This window comes from Rhinolophus ferrumequinum, chromosome 22 (assembly GCF_004115265.2).
Source record: "Rhinolophus ferrumequinum isolate MPI-CBG mRhiFer1 chromosome 22, mRhiFer1_v1.p, whole genome shotgun sequence".
Taxonomy (NCBI): domain Eukaryota; kingdom Metazoa; phylum Chordata; class Mammalia; order Chiroptera; family Rhinolophidae; genus Rhinolophus; species Rhinolophus ferrumequinum.
In genome coordinates this window covers 50,703,326-50,728,163 of record NC_046305.1, presented here as the reverse complement: position 1 = coordinate 50,728,163, position 24,838 = coordinate 50,703,326, and the positions used below count along the sequence as shown (strand labels likewise).

The 24,838-nt window shown below is 39.5% G+C and overlaps 1 protein-coding gene across 3 annotated transcripts in view; it reads right to left on the bottom strand.

Annotated features, from left to right (window-relative positions):
- The window catches only part of RPRD2 (regulation of nuclear pre-mRNA domain containing 2), a 65,382-nt gene that overhangs the window by 33,196 nt on the left and 7,348 nt on the right, over positions 1 to 24,838 (bottom strand). The gene's annotated exons all lie outside the window — the stretch shown is intronic.

Sequence of the window (24,838 nt, the reverse complement as noted above, 5' to 3'; positions counted from 1 at the left end):
AAAAAAAGCAAATGAGTCAATTTATACTTAGTTCAACTTATTCCAAATAGTGTTCTCAAACTGTGTAACTGCGATTGGATGGACGGACCGACGGATAAATGAACTAATGTGATTAATTTATTGAACCTAATGCCTAAAAACCTTGTCTGCTTCAGGTTAAGGTTTTGTTCAAGGTACTCAAGTAATTTCTACTTCACTTTGTAGATACTTGGCACTAAAAAAACTCATTAACTCTGGAGAAGCTAAAATAAAACAAAACTGTTCTCCCAAACATTTAGGAAGATAAAAAATTGAGTTGAAGCAGCTCAACTTGCTGCAAAAACACCAGGGCTAGTGGAAAGAGCAAGGGCTTTAGAATCCAATTGGAATGTGACCTTGGGCAAATTGCTTCACCTCCTCTTATCTCCATGATTACTGCAGACAGACTCCTTTCATCAGCCAGCCCAGATACCACTCAAACACACCTAAGTCCTCCCATCTACTGGAAGGAAGACAGGCTCCACTGCTAGTGCTGCTACTTTCACCGCTAGATGGATGTTCTGGTAAGTTGGCAATTTGATCTCCTAAACACACTTACGTCAACCTTTCTCAAAGGCCCATGATGAGGCCCCATCAATTCATCTGGATCCTTGAGCAACGCCACCCAAGTTTCATGGCTATCCTGGACACTTTTCATATTCATGTAGATGATCCATTGTGTTTTCTAGCCTCGCGATTTCTTGATCTCAAATTCAGTGACTTCCAAGAACCACTCCTCTGTACACTTCTGACCACAACCTCCCACTTCCATTGTATTTGTTCTTCAGTTTCAACAAACTCTCAGTTCTTTATTTTCTCTACAGTTTCTTCCAATATTCAATTCTTTCTCAATCAATTCCAGAGTCTTTGATTCATTATTTAAACCTTCATTGTCTTTTCTTCCTCCTCCGAAATTTATCCTTTCTAGCATATGCAACAAAATCCTAAATCTGGATTCATCTAACAGAATGCCTTTACTTCACCTTTTTTCCTGCTCCTGGCTCCTGCTGAAGAAAAATCACACCAGCAGGAGGATTGAAACCATATAAATTCAGGCTCCTTCAACGCCCTCAGTCAGCATCTCTTCTCATTTGCTGTAAGAGCCATTTCAAACTTTGACCACTCTTGTCAAGCCCCGTGTTACCCTATTCCTTCTCACTCTCGGGCGAGAAGCTTCCATGCAATTTCACAGAGAAAGTAGAATTCATTAGATGGGAATTACTTCTCTCAAAAAAGTATATCTATCCATCCATATTTAAACCCATCCAGATCAACACATCTGAGTCAGTCAAGATCTTTCAGAGTTTTCTATACTCGCTGTCTCCACTGTAACTGCTCTTAATGCCCTAATTACAGAAGCTACCTTTTCATTCTGTAACTCAAATATGCAATCTACTATACTAAGAGCTTTATATAAATTATGCTCTCATTTATGTTGCCATTACTTCAAACAGCAATTACCAAGGTTAACAATAAATTCCAACTTATTAAAACCCAATGGAGATTTTTAAAAATGTTATTTCTTTGTGGCTTTGGGCAGACAGAATCATTTGTTAATAATTCCTCCTTGGGTTTCTATTATAACCATTCTCCTGACTCCATCCCCCAAAACCTGTCTGGCTCCTCCCCCATATACACAGGTGGGCAGGTACAGAGGCAGCTCTGCCTCCGGTCATGCTTTAAATGTCGCTGCTCCCGGGGTTCTCTCCTGAGTGCTCTTCTCTATTCACCCACAGGATAGTGTTTTAAGATTTCAGGTTTTAAGTCAGATAGTTGGTGCCACTCCTGGCTCTGTCACTTACTAGCTTTGGGTCCCATGCGTTACTTAACTCTTCTATTTGTCACTTTCTTTTTCTTTGTAAAATGACAACTTCACAGTTTATAAGAACTGAATATGTAAAGCATGAAGGGCAGTGCCTGGCACATAGAAAATGGAATGCTATCAGCATAATCGTCCACTTCCATGCTTTTAACGACTACCACCTACGTATCCATGACTCCCACCCATATGCACAGATAGCAAGCCTGGATTTCCCTTTACCGGTCAATGCTAAGTCTCAGAGGCACCTTGAGCTTGATTTTTCAGTATTTTAATAATAATCTGCCCCCTCTTCCATCTGTTATGGCTCCTGCAGTTAGCTAGAATTTTAGCAATCTTTTTCTTTTTTTTAAATAAATTTTATTGGGGGATATTGGGAAACAGTGTGTTTCTCCAGGGCACCAAGTCGTTGTCTTTCAATCTAGTTGTAGAGGGCGCAGCTCACTGGCCCATGTGGGAATTGAACCGGCAACCCTGTTGTTCAGAGCTCACACTCTAATCAACTGAGCCATCCGGCCGCCCTTAGCAATCTTCTTTGATTCCTTCTCCTCCCTACCTGACCGTCGCCCCATTTGATAAATCTCCAAGTCCAGCCAATTTTGCCTCCAATAGTATCTATCAAATCTATCCCCCTTCTCCTCCTTGTTGGGTTCCCTGCCTTTGACCTACACTACTAAGCACTGCAACAGCCTCCTGACTGGTCCCCTCCAATTTACTCTCTACGTCTTCTAATATGCAAACATTATCCTCTTATATCAAATTATTTCTCATATCAAATCTGTCAATGATTTCCAACTTCTCACTGGAAAATGCCCAAACACCTTAGTCTCCATGTATAACCTGGATCTTAACCTTCTCTTCCAGTCTCATCTCTTCTCCCCTTCAAAAACCAAAGTTCCATCTTTACTGAATTACAGTTTCTAGAAACCTCTCCCTCCCACTCTGAGAATGTTCCTTTTCTGTGATTACCCATCCTGAATAATCTTTAGTATTTTCTTCTCATCCATAGGAAAAAGTCCAAAATTTTCTATTTAATTCATGTCAGAATCTGATCCTCTATCTCATTTCTACTTCTTCCCGAAACAAGTCACCTCAGACTATTTTACGGCCACTTTTCCCCAATGCCAACCCTCCACTTTAGTCGGAGCACTGAAGAAGTTCAGGAGCAATGAGAGAACTGGCTGAGGCAGTCTGGGAAGATGCCCACAGGCCGTGAGAGGCGACACGGCCCATCCTAACACTTTTCAAACCCTCTGGCACCTGGCTCTTGCTTACCTGTTTGGCCTCACTTTTAGCCACTCTCTCCATGAAAGCTCTAGTCTGGTGAACTGCACTTCATTCTCATCTCCAAGCGCCACCCTCTTCCCTGGTCTTGCCGCCCAAGTTCCTTTTCTTTCTTCAAGTCTCAGCTTAACATCACGTCTTCCCAGAAGCTTCCCCTGACTCCACGTGACTTTGCCTTTGGTGCACCCTGAACTCGACCTGTCATACATAACACTTAGCACGCTGCAGGGACCTCGTGAGTCTGCATCCTCGGTAGAGTTCTAGAAGCTTCTTGAAGGTGAGACACTGCCATGTCCTCGAGGACTAAGCCAGTGTCTGCACCTGGATCAGAGCCTTGGTTCCATAGGTGTTCAATTAATATCAGTTCAATGTTTGAAGGAGAATTTAAATTTCTGTGGGTAGGTAGGAAAGGGAAGAGCACTCCGGTGAGAAAAGTCACGAGCAAAGGTGCTGAATAGGACAGTGCAATAAGGGTTTGTTTTGGAGAAGGTGAAATTTAGGCTAGCATTTTTAATTTATTTGACAAATACTTATAAAACACTTTCTACGTGCTAGGCACTGTTCTAAAGGTGATGCAAATATCAACTGATTTGTTATCTCCACTTAAGAGACAGAGTGAAGTAAATTGTCTGAATTCACAACTAATAAATGGTAAAGCTGGGATTTAATGACAGTTGGCTCCAGAATCTTCGTTCTTAACCACTGTCTATTTCTATTTCTGCCTGACCAGAAAGGCTCGGGTGGAAGAACAGTGGGAGATTAGGCAAAGATGGTAATTTCTGGTGGGATTTAAATAATGAGCTAAAAAGTGTTAACCTTTATTCTGTGGCTATCAAGAAGCTATGAAAAGCTTTTATACAGAAGGGTGTTTTAGAAAAAGCAGCAAATACTTTTATTGTTAGAAATAATACAAAGAGCTCATAGCACTGCACCGAATCAACCAGACAAATCCAAATCCAGATGGTGAGATATTCCACAGGACAACTGGCCCAGTCTCATTAACAAATCAGTGGCATAAAATGTACGAGACTCAAGGGACATAGCAATCTGATATAATTAATTCGTGTATCAGATATAGGTTTGAACTAACCAGCTGTAACTGACATTGTTGGATCACCTGAAGAAATCTGAATGTGGTCTGGGATTAGATGAAATTGTCAACTGAAAAAATGGATTAACTGCAAAATGACCTCGTTAGAAAAAAATCTGTAGAAGAGATCAGAAGGGATATGGAATTAAGTTTTAACCGTTATTTTTTTCCCCTTTTGCTCTATTTCCTGTATTCTAATTTTCTACAATACATACTTGCTGCTTCCACAGTAATAGGTTATTAAAGAAATATCATCATTTTTGCCCAGAAAGTTTAGCCGGTTGTCTTGAAGTGGTATGTATTTCAGCCTGGAACTCTTGTATGAGCTGCAGGCTCAAATATCCAACTGCCTACCCGACATCTCCTCTTGGACGGCTCAGACTTAACACGTGACTTTCTCATCTCTTCCTCCAAACTGTTTCCCCCTACAGTCTTCTCCATCTCAGTAAATGGCTTTTTTCAGTCGAAAATCTTCAGTCATCCTTGACTCCTCGCCTATCAAACTCACAATCCAGATCTCATTAATGCTACCTTTGAAATATACACAGACTTAGGAAGTTACAAAGGTAGAAAGGAGGAAGGCTGAACAAACCCTGTAGTGTTGGACTGTAACCGGAAGTCTTAGCATGAACTCAGTTATATAGAGAAAACACAGTGAATGAATATGTACATACAACTGTTATTAAACCTCTCCAATTAAAAGGCCTAGAAGTAAGAATATCCTAGTACCTAACACCCAGGGCATCTTGGAGAAATGGCTGATTCCACCATTTCAGGAAAGAAAGTTCAAGAGCTTGGAACATCTTCTACCAGAAAGCAAAAAAGAGCTCAAAGAATTATGTCAAAAGGACACGCTATCTTCAAGGAGTTCCCAGGGGCCAAATCTATGGAATGGACAAGTTCAGTGTCAAAATAAGTGACAGTCAAGGATTATAATTCACTGAATAAAACAGCAATCCATGAATACATATTGATGCAAGTATGTAAATAACTAAATAAATAAATAGGGAAGGGGAAAGCCCTGCCTTATAATCAAATGCCAACTAATAAATGTATAAGGAATGTTGGAATTTTAAAAATCAACATCTGGCAACCATCACTGTAAAAACTGACTCAAGCAACAATCCTCAACGGTTGCTAAAGCTAGTGCAAGTTGAATGCAGAACAGGGTATTTATGTAGTCTCAAACTACTTCCCCACAAAATACTCGCTTTACAGAGGCGAAAACTGGCAAACGCCACCGTAACCAAGTGATAAAAGTAAATGTCACTATGAATGGGACAGACAGCCATTATGTTCCTCCAGATACAATAAGGTAAGAACATAGCATCACTTGTGCATTTTTGCCCCAGATGGCATAAACTGAGTCTAAGAAGGAAACATCAGACAAACTTCAAATTTATAGATATTTTCCATAAATGTCAAGGTGATGAAAGATAAGAAAGACTGAAGAACTGCTTCAGACTGAAGAAAACTGGGGAGATATGACAACTAACTGTAACACATGACCCTGGACCTTTATAGACCATTATTGGGCTAATTGGCAAAACTCAACTAGGGTCTGTGGATTTCACAGTAGTATTGTATCAATGTTTGCTTCCTGCTTTTGGTGGCTGTACAGATGTTACACAACAACTGTCTCAATGTATTGAATTATGTCTCCCCAAAATTGATATGCTAAAGCCCTAACCCCCAGTGCGACTATTTGGAGAGAGAGACTATAAGGAGGTAATTAAGATTAAGTGAGGTCATAACCGCAGGGCCATCTAAGAAGATAAGAGTGTCTTTGTCTTCATAAAAAGACACACCAGACAAAGTAAGGAAAAGACCATCTCCAAGCCAAGAATCAAATGCCAACTTTCACCAGAACTTTCACCAGAAACCAAACCCTGGTGGCGCTTGATCTTGGGCTTTCCATCCTCCAGAATTGTGAAAAAATACATTTCTGCTGTTTAAGACACAGAGTTTGTGGTACTTGGTTATGGCAGTCCAAGCACATTAATATAACTACATATAAGGAGAATACCTTTGTTTCTAAGAAGTCGACACTGAAGTATTAAATAGGGCATCATACTCTCAAACAGTTCAGGAAAAAGTGTGTGTATACGTATGTGGGTGTATATATGTGTGTGTACAAAGACAGCAATAAGATAAGCAAACAATGTAAAACATTCATTACTAGGGAATCTGGGTGAAAGGTACACAAGAGGTCTCTGTAATATATTGCAACTTTAAACTTGAAATTAGTTAAAAACTACAAATTTTAAAAAATACGTAGTGCCTATCAATGTGAGTCATCATCACCTTTCGCGTGAATTACTGCAGTAGCCTAACTGGTCTCCCCGCTTCTACCTTTGTCCCACTTCAGTCTTAATCTTAACTCAGAAAGTGATCCTTTGAAAGCAGAAATGTGACCACATTGCTCCCCTGCTTGAATCCCTCCAATAATGGCCCTCCTCCTCACTCAGAGAAAAGATCCAAGTCTTTCCAATGGCCTGAAGGTCTGAACACCGGCCCGCTTTCTCTCTCCGCCCGCTTTCCCTTTCCGCTCCCCGGTCCTGGTCACCCTTCACCCCATCCTGGCCACCATGCACCACACCCGGCTGGCTCGCTCCCTGCCCCCGGGTCCTTGGAGCTCTCCGTTCCCTCTGCCCGTGTATTCTCATGCGTTGCTCTCCCATCATCGTTAAATCTCTGCCTAAATGTCACTTTCTCAGTGACTTGCTCTATTTCCCTGACCAGGAAAACTGCAACATCAGGCCGCAGCACTCCTATCATCCTTCCTGGTTTTCTTTTCCCACATAACACGTAATTTCCCAATATGCTACATAATTGATTGTTTGGCCGGTTACCCCCCAACCCATGAGAACATAAGCCTCATGAGGGGAAGGATTTTTGTCAGTTTTGTTTACGGCTGAATTCTCAGCACTTAGGACCATGCCAAACACATAACAGGTTTTTGTAACTATTTCGTGAATGAATAAATCAAAAAAAAAGAGAAGGAAAATACAAGGAAAAGAAAAGGAGTGAAGAACAATGCGCAGTTTCCATTCGGTTTGGTTAATAATCCCACAGGCAGCTGCCTTCTGCAAAACTACAGAATAGAAAGCGACGACTTCCTTTGAGGTACAGTTAGGTATTCTAGGGGCTGCTGTGTGAATTAATCTAGATATAAAGTTAGTGTTCTCACAACAGTAATTCCTCAACAATCTAGAAACTAAGGACTTAACCCTCCTGAAAGCATTATGAAGAAGGGGAAAGAGACTGACAGTAGGAAAAGGGGGTTACTGATTTAAGCTGAAGTATCTTCAAAATAAAATTGTTAAATTAACCTGGTGGCAGAAGGGTTACATAATTTTAACGACATATTATTAATATTTTATGTCTGCCTTGCCTTGTTCCAAAAATGGGTTAAGGCAACTGATATAATATAGAAAGTGTTTTCAACCCAAGTGGCCCTTCAATCACAGAGAACGAGCATGACGGTACAATGGAAAGGGCACGGCAGTATAAGTGTCAAAGGACCTGAGTTGTAACCCTTGGGAAGGATTAACTTCCACTAGCTTTAATCTGACTTCATTTGTAAAACGAGGATGGATGTTGAAAGGAAAAACAAAAAGAAAAGGCCACATGGACAAAAATGTTGTTTATAATTATAGAAAAACTAGAAGTACCCTGAAGAATGACAATAGTAGCTAAGTAAAGGTACATCCATACTATGCAGTTGATAAGTGTCTGTAAATAACATACAGATCGTTGCGTTAGAATTAGTGAAAACCACAGGAAAGAAAAATGTACATATACCACATACAAAACCGGACAGTTATTTTCTAAAATTTCTACAATATGATTTTTTGTATTGAAAAAAAAGAGCATATAAAGATAACTGATTTGTATTAGATTATCTATAATATATTCTCTGGCTTTAATATCCTATAATTAAATAAATATTTATTTGTGAGAATATTTAGTACAAAAATGGCAGTGCCACACCAATCAAAAGAAAATTACACCTTTTTCCAAAGAATCCCTATCTTCTCTTTAAAAATAGAAATCCTCTGACTTCCTTAAAATCACTTAGTTGTTCTGTTGAGGGTCAACAAGAATAATTATCTACTACATCAAGGTAATAGAACACTGAACTTCAGAGGAAATCTGAGTGCCACACTGCTCCACCAACCACTACGTGAGGATGGAACATTGTTTCCCATACAGCATCTAATGTCCCACAGAGCATCTCACGTCCCACAGAGCATCTCACGTCCCATACAGCATCTAACGTCCCACAGAGCATCTAACATCCCACATAGCATCTAACGTCCCACAGAGCACCTAACGTCCTACAGAGCATCTAACGTCCCACACAGCATCTAACGTCCCACACAGCATCTAACGTCCCATACAGCATCTGAACTGGACACTATGAGTGTGAAAGGGGAGTTGATCACATCAGGACGTGGTCACCTACGTGTAGTGCTAAGCTAAGACCTAGCCTAAGCTTCTGTAAAATTAATGCATTCAAATGGCTTCTAAGGCCCCTTTTTAGAGCTAAACTACAATTTTATTTCTCTTTTATGAACTTAAAATACTGAACAGTGCTATATTGTACAGAAGTCAGAGGTGCTTACTTTGTTTACTGAACGATTTTTAAAAAAACAAACAGCTTAATATTTTGTTTGGGGGCTAGATTTACAATTAGTTTACCTGGGAACAGATTCACCAACAAACTTGAATGTACCTAAAATTCCCTCTTGATGAGATGTCCTTGTTGGAACTGGAAAACAACGTACTAACTCAGTGATACCACGGTACGGGAACCCTGGCACTGGATGTCCCCAGTACCCAAAGTCTTGTATTAATATCACATGCTCCATAAAATGAAGTACAAGGAACATCCCAATACGAAAATTAGAGATCTCAAGGTCTATAGGTTAATGGAAGTCACGTCATAGTTACACTTATCAGAATTCATCTGTAAGTAGTCAGAACTTAAGAGCAAGAACAATTAACAACAAAGTTAAACAAATGTTCAGGGACAACGGCAATTATTTTCAGAAAGCAGTTAGAGGCCACAGAAAAATGCTGACTAATGAACTGGAAGAAATAATAAGATTATCTTCACAAAGATGAAGAGAAACAGAAGAACCAGTAAATTTGCATGTCCCTAAATTTGCTGATGGAATTCCAAGCATCAAAACAGTCAACTGATTTAATTTCTGAGTGATTCACTCTATGGAATTATATCCTACCAATTACATACATCATACGTATATGTCTGTACAAGGTTGTTTATTAAAAAAGCATCAATACTGTAATTAGGAACAAATTTTAAGGCTCATCTTTGGTCTTAAGTACTATTTTAGAACCGGAGTCCCAAATAAAATGACTTCAATCAACTAAAAATTTCAAAGTCGTCTCTTAACATTTATAAGGTATCAACTCAGAAGTTCTTTAAATAATTTTCCACTCAGAACATTTGTTAAATATCATTATATACAATTACCTAGAAATCTACTAAATCCAAATATTGCCCAATTCTGAACAAATCTCTTCAGTGTTATCAGTGATCTGCAAAGAGCCAAAAAAAAAAAACTTAGAACCTAAATAACCACCAAGAGTGGAGCTGGTTTATTAAATTCACAAAGTTAATGTAACTATTAAATATGAAGACCATACGGAAAACAGAAAAACAGTTTACATACTGAAAGTGAAAACAAAAATGCTGTATCAACCTTGACTCTTGCTACCCCTTATTTTCTATATCTAAGTCCTGTCAATCCTGCCTCTTATAACTATATTTTTTCTGAATTTAAGAAACCATTGTTTATAACATGCACCATTTTGTGTGCCACCAAGACATTTTAAAAGTACTTCCAATTAGTTGATTGAAGCCATCAACTGGAAAATGCACACTGATTTCAAACATGCAAAAATGAGAAAAACCCATGTGCAACTTAGAATTGATGGATGACATCATTGCTCTTTCATCCTCTCCCGCCCCCTTCGCTGTGCCAGCACCTTATCAGTCTCTCATCGTCACTACAACAAACCTGCTGATCACTGATCTCTGCTTCTCGTTTCACCGCCTTCGAGACGGTTGCCAGACTGCTGGGAACTTATCTCACGGATACGCTTTCCTCTCTGTGCAAAGATCTGAGCATAGATATTTTTCGCACCACTATTTCCAGCAGACGTCGGGAAGTATCCTAAAAATCCATGAACAGGGGCCTGGCTAAATAAGGTTACCGTCACCCAGCTGAATTGCACATAACTATTAACAAACACAAGGACATTCTATAGCTCCTTTAGAACTAGCTCCAAGATGTAAAGTGAAAAACACAAGGTACAGTGGGTCTAGTGCGCTACTATACACGTATAAAAAATACCAACAAGCATATGCTTTATGTTCACAGAGAATACCTCTGGGAAGACAGACAAGTAACTGCTGGTGATGCCACTACAGAAGGAACCCGAGGAACCAAGAGACTAGGGCAGTCATGATAGACGAATTTATTTTTTATTGTACACCTTTTGGAATTTGACTTAGGCAAGTATTTATGTATTTAAAATAATACCTTAAAGATTAAAAAGAAAACACTCCTCTGCTGTTCCATTTTACACCCTTCCTCAAGATGGCTAAACAGCTCGTTCGTAGATGCTGTACTGTTCCCTCGGAGCCCACCAGACCCCCGTGGCTTTGTACCCACCTCCGTGCCAATCAGCTACTTAGCAGGTATACAATAAATCTCTTCTGTTGGGTAAATGAATACCAGCCAGGCCTCCCTTCCAGAATCTTCCCCCGTGCTCCAAATTCTCTGCTTCTCTCTCCTATCAATTACCCCCAAATACACATATTCTGGAGTCCCCTGGATAACACCACACAATGATCTAAGATGTGAAGAAATCATCTTTTACTCCCATACCTTGTTCACCAAGCCCATTTTCTATAAGTCTACCGCGTTTCCCTGAAAATAAGACCTAGCCGGACCATCAGCTCTAACATGTCTTTTGGAGCAAAAATTAACGTAAGACCCGGTATATTATATTATATTATATTATATTATAGACCCGGTATTTTATATTATATTATATTATATTATATTATATTATATTATATTATATTATATTATATTATGTAAGACCTGGTTTTATAGTAAAATAAGACCGGGTCTTATATTAATTTTTGCTCCAGAAGACGCATTCAAGCTGGTGGTCCAACTAGGTCTTATTTTCGGGGAAACACGGTAACTGGGTCAGGACCTTGGCTGTAATTATATGTCACTGAGCCTTTATTTCCATATCTTAAAATGAATATAATAGCTCAAATGGCTTTTGGAAGGAGTCAGTAATTTATGTTGAACAGCTGTACTTGTTGCAGAGCAAACCAAACACTTCACTGACAGTAGTTGTTTTCTCCCAGTTTCCCTTCCTTCTAAGCTAGTGTGCATCAGATGGGTATGAAGAGAGAATGCCATCTAATTAAACTCATCTAAATTAAGACATGACAACAGTTTCTTCTTTAACTCTGGCCTCTGAAAACGGGGAGAAAAAAGGCTTTATGATTCTTAACTCGCCCACTCCCAGGACTCCCCTTGCTCCGTTTCTGGCTGCTAACACGTAGGAGGCCCGGGAAACGTGTAGGCTGCCAAAAAATCAGAGGCCCGATCACTTGGGAACCCTCGTCTCCAAAGAAGTCTTAGAGCTTCAAGCCAATTGTTTTCTTCTCAGCTGACTTCAGAAATGGTTGGTCTGCCTGTGGACATACTAAGTATATTTACATGACTTGTTTAACTGTTCGTACCTCATAGCTATGCAGGATAATAACTATGCACATATATTTAATCAGTGAAATGTGTTAGAGTTGATCAAACCAAAACTCTGTTCATGCATAATACAAATGTCGGTTAATCACATAGCCAAACTGTTTGCTCATAGATTTTTAAAAATGTTCACACTTCCTTCCATCTAAAATGATCTTACTCTTCTCCTTCCATCCATTAGAATTCTCATCTCAAAATCCAAGTCAAATCCCTGGTCCTCAATGAAAGCTCTTCAAAACACTTCCATCTTTCTCAACTTGGACTGCTCTTAGAGTTAATATCATGCCGTGTTTCACGTACCAGCTTTTCCTTGGCGAAACTGTAAACTCTTTGAAGACAGAATTATATCTTTTACTTCTTTTCTATGTATTTGTTGACTGCCTGTGTGCCTTAGTCTAACTTGGGGCCCCCAAATGTCTGATTGCTTCTTTTCACCTTCAATGAGTATTATAGCACAAGACAACTATTGATTATTTACATTAATGAAGGGAAACACTAGTGTGGCTGATCCAAACAAATTAATTCCCAAAATATTTCCCTTGAATATTTAGAATATATCATACGGATTCTTGTAAGAAATTTACCTTGGTAATTATATGCTTAAGCTGACATACATTACGATAATCTATCTCACTCCCCACACTTTACACTTCCCTAACAGGTGAGGACGACAGATGCTGCAAAGAGTAGGAAAGGATAACTCGAGAGAAAACAATATATTAACCAGGGTATTATCTGACCTGTCAGTATCAGTGCCAACACCCCCAACAAAGCACATCTGAGCCCAGGAGTTGTAAAATTATACATTTACAAAAAATTTAGAAGAATTAATTTCCACAGAACTTGTTGTCAACCAGTTGTCACAGTTAGATACTGTGCCCTGACTTTTTCTCTACCTATCTAAAAAGAAAAACAGAGTCCAAAAAATAGACTCAAATCGTTAATTGATTTTTGACAACGGTGCATAGACAATTCAATGAAAAAATGATGAAAGGACTATCTTTTCAACAAATGATGTTGAATCAGTTGGACATTCATTTAAAAAAAAACACAACTTGTACCTCATACCATTTGCAAAACCTAACTCAAAATGCATTATAGACCTAAATGTAAAACCTAACTATAAAACTTCTAGAAGTTTAATGTCTGCAGGATCTGTACTTTTTTCATTCTTATTATTAGTAATTTATATCTTCTCCTTAGTTAGTCTGGCTAAAGATTTATCAATTGTATTGATCGCTTCAAAGTACTTTCGATGAGGTTTTAAATGGGAAACAAATTGGCAGTACTTGTAAAGTTAAACAGTTGCATCCCCTTCAATCCAGCATTTCCACTTTTGCCTCAAGATATAGGTAGAAAAGTATCTAAGCAGCATTACTCATCATAGAAAAATGTAATATAGACTAAATGCTGAATAGTTAGATCTCATGAATATAAGTTACAGAATTTTTTGGTTTTTAAAAATTCGATGAGATCTGATGCACCCTGAGAAAAACATCCACTTGGATATGAAAAACAGCCTTGTTTAAATTTTGAAAGTAAAAAAAATATTTCAAATTAATACTTAGCCATAAAACACATGTTAATAAAAGCAAACACACACACACGATCACACAAACGTGGCTGAGTACCAGCTGGGTCTGAGGCGCTTTTCAGGTTTTCTATTTCTTGAGCTAGTAGGGTTATTATTTTCATGGACATTGTCTCCAGGCTTTCAAAATTATTAATGTAAAGTTGAACATCTGTTTATAATTTTAAAAAATCTCTGTGTATAGATAGTCCTCTTTTAAGAACACATGGGTAAACAAAATGTGATATGGATGTGTCTCGGTGTGTGTGTAGTGGAATACTGCTCGGCCTTAGAAAAGACAGAAACTCTGACACAAGCTTAATATGGATGAACCCTGACATCGTGCTAAATCAAATAAGCCAGTCACAAAAGACCAAATACTGTATGATTCCGCTTATACGAGGCACCTAGAATAGTCAAATTCATAGAGACAGAAAGTAGAATGGTGCTCAGGACAGAGGAATGGGAGTTATTGTTTAATGGGTACAGAGTTCCAGTTTAGGAAGACGAAACAAGTTCTGGAAATGGATGGTAGTGATGGTTGCACAACAATTTTCATGTACACAAGAAACACACAAGAAATTATTAATAATGGGACTGGGCATATAGAGGAAGAAGATAGAAGGCAACTTACTTTTCCTTTTCATTTTATAACACATGTATTGTTTAACTTTTATTTACCGTGTACTTTAGTAATACAGTTTTAAAAAACTAGGTAATGGCTCCCAGTATACTGAAGTCACTCACATTTGAAAATAACCCCCTTTAACTACATAATCCATCGCAGCTACCTTCTCATTCAAATACTTGGAACTAACCGTCTGTTACAATGGCCAGATATCTCTCTCTACTTCCTCACTTACCATTCACTATTAAACAAAATTTTTTTAGTCATTTAATATTCAACATACAAAAAAAAGATATGCGACTTATTGGTTGACATTCTTCTATAAAGAAGAGTTTCCCCTTTTTGCCCCTCCCTGTTCTCTTTCTCTTTTCTTTTAATAACATGCCTATGGATTCAAGGGGCGGGGTTTCTTCATTCATTACTGTTATTATTCTTTTTGACACAAACTGTCCCACATGCAGTCAGTAAAATCCCTTCTGAGTAAGCTTCTACATCCTTTGGATATGATCGCATTCATCTTTAAGCACCTTCTTGCTCTGTGGCCCAAAATGTTTGTTCCTTGGGCCTGATGTTTTCTTCATAGGAAGATTTTATAAACTACTGATTCAATCTGGTTAGTATTTACAAAACTACTCAAATTTACTAATTCTTCTTGGATCACTCTTAAATTTATTTTTACAGGAATTTGTCCATTTCATTTGAATTTTCAAATTTCTTGGCATAAAGTTGTTCATATACTTTTTAAATTTCTACTTATTTATAGGCATGTCTCCTTTTCCATTCCCAATATTGTTTATTTATGCTTTCCCTTGACAAAGGCCCAGACCTTTTCCCTTAACTCAAGACCCACGTATCTACCTATCTAACCGGACATCTCCATTAACTACTATCTAAAAGACATCACAAACTCAACATGTTAAAAACTAAACTCTTGAGCGCCTGGCTGGCACAGTTGGTTAGAGCGTGAGCTCTGAACAAAAGGGTTGCCGGTTCGAGTCCCACATGGGCCAATGAGCTGCACCCTCCACAACTAAATTGAAGACAACGAGTTGCCGCTGAGGGACGGACAGATGGCTCAGTTGGTTAGAGCACGAGCTCTCAACAACAAGGTTGCAAGTTCAATTCCCGCATGGGATGGTGGGCTGCACCCCCTGCAACTAAGATTGAAAACAGCGACTGGACTTCGAGCTGAGCTGCACCCTTCACAACTACATTGAAGGTCAATGACTGATGGGTCCTGGAAAACCACACAGTTCCCCAACATTCCCCAAGAAAAATTTAAAACAAAAACAAACGCAAAACCTACACTCTTGATCTCCCCTAAATCTTGTCCACTCAAAGCCTTCCTCACTTAGTCAATGACAACTCCATGCTTCTATCATTCAGGACACAAACCTGGGAATTATCTTTAATTCCTCTCTTTTTTCTCATGCTGTTAGCAATCTGTTATCACCTTGATTCCTGCCAGTCAGTGAAAGCCACCGTCACCTCTCCCCGGGACTATTACAGTGCTATTATAATAGGTCTCTCTGCTTCTGTCCTTTCCTCCCAGTAGTCTAATCTTACCACGGCAGTGGAAGAGCCTTTAAAAATGTAAGCTTACAACCTGGGAATTTACTTTAGATCCCTCTTTCATTTCATTCATCCATCCATTCACTGAACTTTTAATTTCAACAACTGTTATTTTTCATTTCTAACACTTCAGTTTGGTTCTTTTACAAATCTATGTAAGCACGTCTGAGAGCCTTTCATTTCTTACTATCTTTTAGATTCCATCTTTTATTAATTTAAACATTTTATACACAATTGTTTTATATTTTGTATCTTACCATTCCAACAGCTTAAGTCTTTAGGGGTTTGTTTCTACCAGATCTCACTCATAGTGGCTGGTTTCCTTGTGTTTCATAATTCTCTTTTATTGTGAGTTTATATTTTGTTGCATTTTATCTGTGGGAAGTCAGAGAGCCTAATCAGAAGGCGCTTCCTCTCAAAACATTATCTGCACTGGCTCTGGCAACGTCAGGGGTGGTACTGACCTTGGTCTGATTTAGCATCCTCCTCACAGAGCTTTCACCGGCTGGGGGCCAAAGCCACGGTCTCTCTTTCATGCTTATCTGGGCATTTGCCTTTAGGGCAACCTTGGCTTTCCTGTGAACTGATTCTTCACAGTGAAGAACGGGAGCTGATTCTTCACTTTTGTAAGTGACAATAGACCCTGAGAGAGCTCCCTTACTTTTTAGCACACCCACGGATGCATCAAAATGATGCATCAAAAAGCTTCCATACATAGACTTTCCAATAATTTCCACAGACACTGCCCCCTCCAGGGGAAACCTCTTCCCGCTCCTTCATGTGTCGTGTGCACAGTGACTTCTTCCCAAAGTGTACAGCAGGATAAGGGGGCAAAAGAGTAACTTTACAGTGAAGAAACCTGACAAACACTACTGCAGTAGGTGATGGCGGCCTGCATCGTCAGTGGTGTCATGCTGCTAGGATACCTTTGGTCTGATGTGATGAAAACGGCACTTTACCTCTATGTTCTTCTTCCCAGGAACCTATAACCCAACTAATCCATAAAACACCAAAGAAACCCAAACTGAGGGACATTCTACAAAATAGCTGATCAGTACTCCTCAAAACTGCTAAAGACTGAAGGAGTCTAAAGAGACGGGATGACTAAATGTAAGTGGAATTTTGGATAGGATACTGGGACAGAAAAAGACATTAGGCAAAAATCAAGGAAATCCACAAATAAAATACGGCCTCTACTAATGTCAGATGTTAACACGATGCTGGGTATACGAGAATTCTGTATTATCTCTGCAACTTTTCTGTAAATCCAAAGCGATGCTAAAGTTTATTTTTTAAAATTACGTTAGCTGTTGGGGCCGGCCAGGTGGCTCAGGCGGTTAGAGCTCCATGCTCCTAACTCCGAAGGCTGCCGGTTCGATTCCCACATGGGCCAGTGGGCTCTCAACCACAAGATTGCCGGTTCAACTCCCGCAAGGGATGGTGGGCTGTGCCCCCTGCAACTAGAAAACGGCAACTGGACCTGGAGCTGAGCTGCGCCCTCCACAACTAAGACTGAAAGGACAACTTGAAGCTGAATGGCACCCCTCCACAACTAAGATGGAAAGGACAACTTGACTTGGAAAAAAGGCGTGGAAGTACACACTGTTCCCCAAAGAAGTCCTGTTCCCCTTCCCCAATAAAAATCTTTAAAAAAATAAAAAAATAAAATGAAATTACGTTAGCTGCAATTTTTGCAGGATTTAGTTCTGTTTTTAGTGGAAGGATCCTGCAAAATAGCGAGCGTGCCATCTAAGCAGAAATAGAAGTCGTCCCGTTCACCCTTCTGCCCAGTACAACTGTGCGCCCTCTCAGAACCACGCTCCCCTGAAACTCCGCTGGCAAGCTTGCTCCACCCTGAGTTTCTGGGCAATCACTGGTTCTGATCCTCTCCTCCACCCACCCAAGACACCTGTTCTTCTGCTAACCCCCGAAACTCGGGTGTTTCTTCCGTTCTTTGATTGGCCCTATTCTCTTCTCACTTAAAACCCTGCCCCTCGAAGTGCTCAGCCATTAACTACCGTCAACAGGCTTACAATTCCCAGTCTCCATCTCGAGCCCAAAGCTCCCTCCGCAATATGGTATGTGGTTAGGAACAGATTTAAGTCAGTCAGACCTGGCTGTAAAGGTCCCTATTTCCAGCTGCATGCCCCTTTCGAAACACTGCTTTCCTTAGCTATACAACAGGACAACAACAGTGCCTACCTATTCAAAGGTTGTCCATATCACATGACATAATCCACGTAAAACTCCCTGCATAGCATCAAGTACAGAACTATCAACAAATATTAGCCAATATTAGGATTATAAGCATTATCCAAATGGCTAATTATCTACTAACAACTCTTCTCACATGGCCTCTACCGTGTTTCCCTGAAAATAAGACCTAACCTGAAAATCAGCCCTAGCATGAGTTTTCAGGATGACATCCCCTGAACACAAACCCTAATTCGTCTTTTGGAGCACAAATGAATATAAGATCCGGTCTTGTTTTCGGGGAAACACGGTATACATTCCCACATCATATGTTCAAACCTGCTTTCATCATCTAGCTCTTCCTCCCAAATTCCCTGTCACCCAAGAACGAATCCACAGCATCCGTCTTCCAAGCTTTCCTCTAACTTCTTCCCCAACACGCAACTGGTCAGCAAGTTCTACCAAATTCTACTTTCTAAACACCTTAGATCCTTCCTGCCCTCTCCACTACACTATACTAATTCAGATCTTTGTCATTTGGTTAGATCACAATGGCATCCTAACATTTACCCCAAATGTATTATTTCTTTTTTTGTAACCATAATATCAGTGTCAGATATTGCAGTTCACTGTGTTGTTTTAAAGGCCAAACACAGTATTTCTGTTGGCATAACACAAAGCAGCTTTGCTGATCTTTCTTGGTTTATCTTTATCTCTTTCCTATCCACTCACCCACCGCCATCCCTCTAACTTGCACCACAAACTCCTTACTCTATTTACCAGCTCAGGCAACCCCTGACTAACTCCCCTCTACCCTGTCACCTCCCACTTACAGGGTAGATCTGCACCTAAGAGAATAAACCCTCCATAAAAAAAGTATCTCTCCTTGAGGAAAGAAAGGATTTAGACTTCCATTAGGGCAAGCTTTCCCAAGTTGGCCAAGAAAAAAAGCAAAATTTCAAGCAATTTTGAACAACTAACCAGAGATGGATGGTTCTGAAAGCATCGGTCAGAGAGTGAAATATGCAAAAAGTCCAACCCAACCGTTTGCATCACACTTCACACTTGACAATTATAAGGGTGGCTCAGGCAAAAAGACCAAGGTCAAAGGAAGCAGCAAAGCTACGAGCAGCTGATGATTCCTGTTAGAGTGCTAAATCTGTTTAATATTTATGTTTTTATCAATTCAGATTTTACTTGATGTTTTAGAATACGATTATTTTAAAAGTATGAAATATATTCAATATCTGACCTTGCTGATTTGATTTCGGTATTGGAATTCTAAAAGCTTTGAATAAAATCCAAAATTATCCTGAATCAGAATTACAAAAAATAACTTTGGTCCAGTGTTACGATCACTATGGTAGCTTGAATGCCTACACACAGTTCCTTTCTTTTTAACATATGTTCTGCCCCTTATGTCTTAAAAATCATGCCTTTTATTCCTTCTCTGTTTTTCCATCCTCACTTGGCCACGGGTACCTCTGACGGTCACTCCCTGCTTCTGATGCAGACCTTTGTTTATATTTGGGATGCCTTCTTTCACCTGCATCCCATCCTTTTGAACGACTGTTTCCTCTACGAAGCCTTTTTTACTACACACAAATATAAATTGGTGCTCTCTGTTCTTTAATTGGGGGTTTCCTGGAAAAATTTCCATAACAAAGCTTCCCAAAGCACGTTTCTTGCGACACTAATCACATGAGATAACGAGAAAGAAAAAAACCGGATTCCATGGTCAAGTAAATTTAGAAAATGCTGACTATCCTATCCCCCACCACCCTTCTTGGAAATTCATGAAGCATTTTAGTAAAGGTACTAAAGTCCAGTAGCATGAAACGAGGTTTAACTCTAATTCGCTAGTTCCTAAACTTTGACAGTGAAATCCTAAACTAAACATCACAGCTTTTTGCTGTTGTACAAAGTACAAAGTCATACTGTTATTTTTGTTCATTGCTATGTTTTCTTTTCTCTGTATCTTATCCACATTTGTCAGTTTACACATAAGTACTGCACATGGCAGTCTGAGAGATGAAAACGAGTTCTTAACCTAGTTGATACCAAACACAGTATATACGTGTAAGGAAGCCCTATAAATGAATTTCAAACCTCTTTTCTATGATCAGGTTTTTTAAATCTTTTAAAAAGTGAGAGGGAGCTTCCAAAATGTCTTGGTATGAAATTTTCTTAAAAAAAAAAAAAAAGAAAACCTTTAATTTAAATTTTATAATTTAAATAAAAATATGATTAATATTTGGTCTTTAATTACTCCAACTTTAATTTTTAGAAACCCCCTTGTTTTTAATAGGTTATTTATTTTAAAAATCCAGCAATACTAAAGATATTGTTATACCTTTGAAATACCTTCTTTGAGATGCATTTTCTTATTAGCATAATAACTATGAAAACATATGAAAGATTGTTAAATGCTATGAATTTCTAGAACTGTAAGATGTTGTATAAATAGGTACTTAAAATAATAAAAATAGGTAAACAGTTTTCAAATTAATGTGTTCTCCAGGCATTCACTAGTATTAATAAAAATCCAACTTCATTCCTTTGGACTATAAACCTTAAAATTTCACTTCGAGTATGCAGGATTAGCTGGAAGAATTTAAAACTTAAGTAGACAGGCCTGAATGAAACATGGTGTAATGAAATGTAGACATACCATAATTGCATTTAAAAATGACAAGTTACCATTTGCTGAGCTTTCCAAATATTAGGTAGTTTGCAAAGCACTTTATATGAATTATCTTTAATATCACCGACAATCAGATAAGGTGGGCTGTACTATTCTCATCCCCATTTGGAGGCTTTAAGAGGCGAAGTACTGACTGTAATAATGCCTCCTGGAGTCCAAAGTCCTGTGATTGGCCAGCTAACGGCGTACAATACTGTACATCTCCCTACATATGTAAATCTGACAAAACTGTGTAACATCTAGAGTGGCATTTCTCGAATTGTGGTCTGGGGTCAGATTTAAGGAAGATTCATTAATTGAGCCTTTTGTATGTTCTACACCCTCTTCCAGGTGCTGAGGACAGAATGGTGGACAAAACAAAGTCCCTGCTGTCGTGGGCTTACATTCTAGTTGGGGCACTTTCTATGCAGTAGCTTTTTAAAAATGATGCATTATGATACAGTGGTAAAGGGAACACAACAGCACAGGATCCATTCTGGCCTTTTTAAAATTAAACATGGTTAAGTTAGAATTCCTAACATTAAAAGATCTTTTCACCTCTAACAATGCCACTTTAACTAAGGGGTAATAAAGTCTCTCTCTGTCTCTCTGTTTCTCTCTCTCTCCTAGTGGGTACCCAAGAACCATACAGTGAAAGTAAGTGAAACTACTCACTAGCAAGTGACGAGGAGGGACGAAAAGAAATGAGGTCAAGATAAAAGCCACAAACAAAACTTACACCCAGCATACTACACATTTCATTTCTTTCATCAAAGAGCCTCTATTTCAATGTTTCTCTCTCACAGAAGAATAGAAAGAATGAAGTATTTTTTAAACTGTCTTTATCTTTGCCAGAAAAACTTTTAATGTTTCAAAGCACAGATGGAATGGTGCCTTTTCCCAAAAGGAGTAACTAGGTTCTACTACTTTCTCTACAAGATGTGCATTTTCCCAGTGTTCTATAATTAAATCTGTGGGGACAGTGAAATCTGAAAGCACAACAAAACACCAACTACTATATGTTTCCTTGACAAACAGATGAGAAACTCAAGTCAAGCTGGTTTGTACAAGTGATAAGTTTTTTAGTAATTTTAACTAGGGTCTCTAAGCTCCTTCTGCACGTTAAAAAGCTTCATTTTGTCCTCATTTCTCAGATAGTTGAAATTTTAAAATTAACTTGAAATATTAAAACAACTAACTTACCTAGCCCCTTTGAACATTACAAAATACAGCTATACAACAATAAATACTTGAGAAAAGTGAAAAACATGATCATAACTGCTTGACAAAAGCCTAGGAGGAAAAGTAGTTTAGATGTATCTATTTTTTATCAGTTTATGAAATGCAGGAAGCCCAATCACTAAGAATAAAATCAGTCCCAATCACTCAGAATAAAATCAGTCAGTCTCTACTCCCTCAGAAATTACACACATACATACACTCATCTCTTCTCTACAGCCAAACCTGTAATTTTGGAGTGGCCTGTTTGAGCAAATTTTAATATTAGAATTTTTCCATTGCCAACAAAATTTTCCTTTCAAGATATTTCCATACCACAGAACCGTTTGAAGTTTGTCAATATTGTTTCACACTTTGAGTTATGGGAATGCCTATGTGCTCCATAATTCATTTAGCTTACTACGGGATGTATAGCGGAATTATTTCTTACATATTGTTTCAGATCCACCTAGGGCCATGTATATCACACCACTCTTCTGCATTTGAGACACAGCAGCTAAATGAAGAACTTAAAGGCTTGTAAAGTCTCGTAATATAGATAAAAACGCTCCTTTAGTTTATACGATTGCAATCATTATACATTATAATTAAGGTAGTTCCATGTTTTGTAACATTGTCAGGAAATATGGAAAATATCACCCACATCTGTATGAAGCTAGGGCGATGGAATAAAGAAAAGGTGGCCTGTGCATCCAACTGGGAGGGAGAGGACCGCTGATGCAATAATTTTACAATTGGGAATCGCGATAGAGCTTATGCCTCACTAATCCAGATGTGCTATTAAGCCTAAAACGAGAGTGGAAACATGCAAGAGATCGAAACAGATTTATTACTTCTTTGGGAAGCTAAGCTCAAGTTTACCTTGAATCTCAAAAAGAACTTAAGCCAAGAACACATCAGACCAAGTAAGTAGAAAGAGGCATCTAAAATGCCGGCATGCCCCAGGCCTTCTCTCTGAACCTCTTCTCTATCTCCTCGGGGTCCTCTTACCACACTGACTTCTCTAACCGCCCCCAGTGCAGTCAACGTACTGCATAGCGCGGCAGTGACAGCCCGAATATACCACGGTGGCCCTGTAAGATTATAATGGAGCCGGAAAATACCTATCGCCTAGTGACAGAGCCCGTAACATCGCAGCTCTAGGTAATCCTCGTGGGTGGTGACGCCGCTGTAAACGGACCTACTGTGCTGCCACGTGTATAAAAGTACACAATTACATATACAATTATGTACAGTACATACTACGTGAAAATGACAATAAACGACTGTTACCGGTTTACGTATTTACCGTACTAGACTCATTTTATCGTTGGAGCGCACTCTTCCCACGTAACAAGTTTGCTGTAGACAGTGTCGTCTTACGCCGGCGGCGGCCTCAGAATCTCGTGTTCACCGCGTGCCTTGATCGCATCCTTTTCTCTTGTGCCTGATTTCATGTCACGTTGCTTTATAAATGGAGCGTAGCCTAAGTGTACAGAGTGTATCGTCTACAGAGTCACACTACGTCCGAGGCCTTCACCGTCACTCCCCGCTCACTCACTGACTCACCCAGAGGAACGTCCAGTCCTGCCCGCTCCATTCCCCGTAAGGAGGACCAGTAAGCTACCCCGGGACCGGTGCACCAGGTTTTATACCGCTTTTCACGGTACCTTTCCTGTGTTTGAGAGGCTTAGATCCACAAATCCCACTGCCTGCAGTGCTCAGGGCGGTGACGTGCTGCGCAGGCTCGTGGCCCAGGTGTGCAGGAGGCGACACGCTGTGATGGTCGCACGGCCACGAGGGGCCTGACGATGCAATCCTCAGAACGCATGCCCGTGAGGCGGCGCATGACTGTAGCTCCCTTCCAGCCTGGTGGCTCTAAGGACAATCTACACACTAAACAGACACCCTGTGCCGACTGTTGCACAGCTCCGTGAATATCCTGAAACAACTGCCTCGTACACTGTAAGTGAGCGAAGTTTCTATTTGTGAATTATATCTCAATAAAGATATTAAATGTAGACGACCCAAACCTAACATATTCAAAACTATAAACTTCTGATCTTCCTCCCAAAAATCTGCTCCACTTACAGCCTTTCCCATATCAATAAATGTCAACTCTTTCTAATCACTGAGGCCCCCCAAAATTATTTCTGAATATAATTTCAGAATACAATGGAGGGGTATTCTCCTCTCTTACCCCCCATTTAATCCATCTGGAAATCTGGTAGAATCTACCTTCAAAAGAGATCCAGAAATAAGTTACTTCTTCTCACTTGCACTGGCCACTGCCTGGTCCAAAACACCAACACCTACCCCAGGATTCCTACAATAGCCCCCTAACTGGTATCTATGTTCTGCAGCAACCTGAGTGACCACTGAAAAACATAAATCAGTTCACATCACTCATCTGCTCAAATGGCTTCTCATCTCATTCAGAATAAAAGCCAAAGTCCTTACAATGCCTAGAAAACTCTTTGTGACCTGCCTTCCCCCCACACTATAACCTCTGAGTTCATCTGCTAATCCGCATTTTAACGACTCCTTTCCAGCCACAAAAGCTTTCTTGCAGTTCCTTAAATTCACCTGGCACACTCTAACCTCAAGATGTTGGTCTTTTTCTGTTCTCTTTCTCTTGGAACATTCTCCCTTCCCCTCCCTACTCGGCGTCACCACCTCGGGGAGGCCTCCCCTTACCACCTAATTTAAAACTCCAAACTCCCTTAAACACGCTGTATCCCCCTTCCCCGCTTTCCCTACAGCACTTCTAATATTTTAGCTCCTAATATATTTAATATTTTACTAAGTAATTTTATTTATCTCCTCTTACTAGAGTACAAGTGCCATGAGGGCAAAAAAAAAAAAAAAAATCTCTCCATTTTGTTCACCTGCTGTATCCTCAGTGCCCAGCACCATAGGTATTCAATAAATATTTGTTAAAAG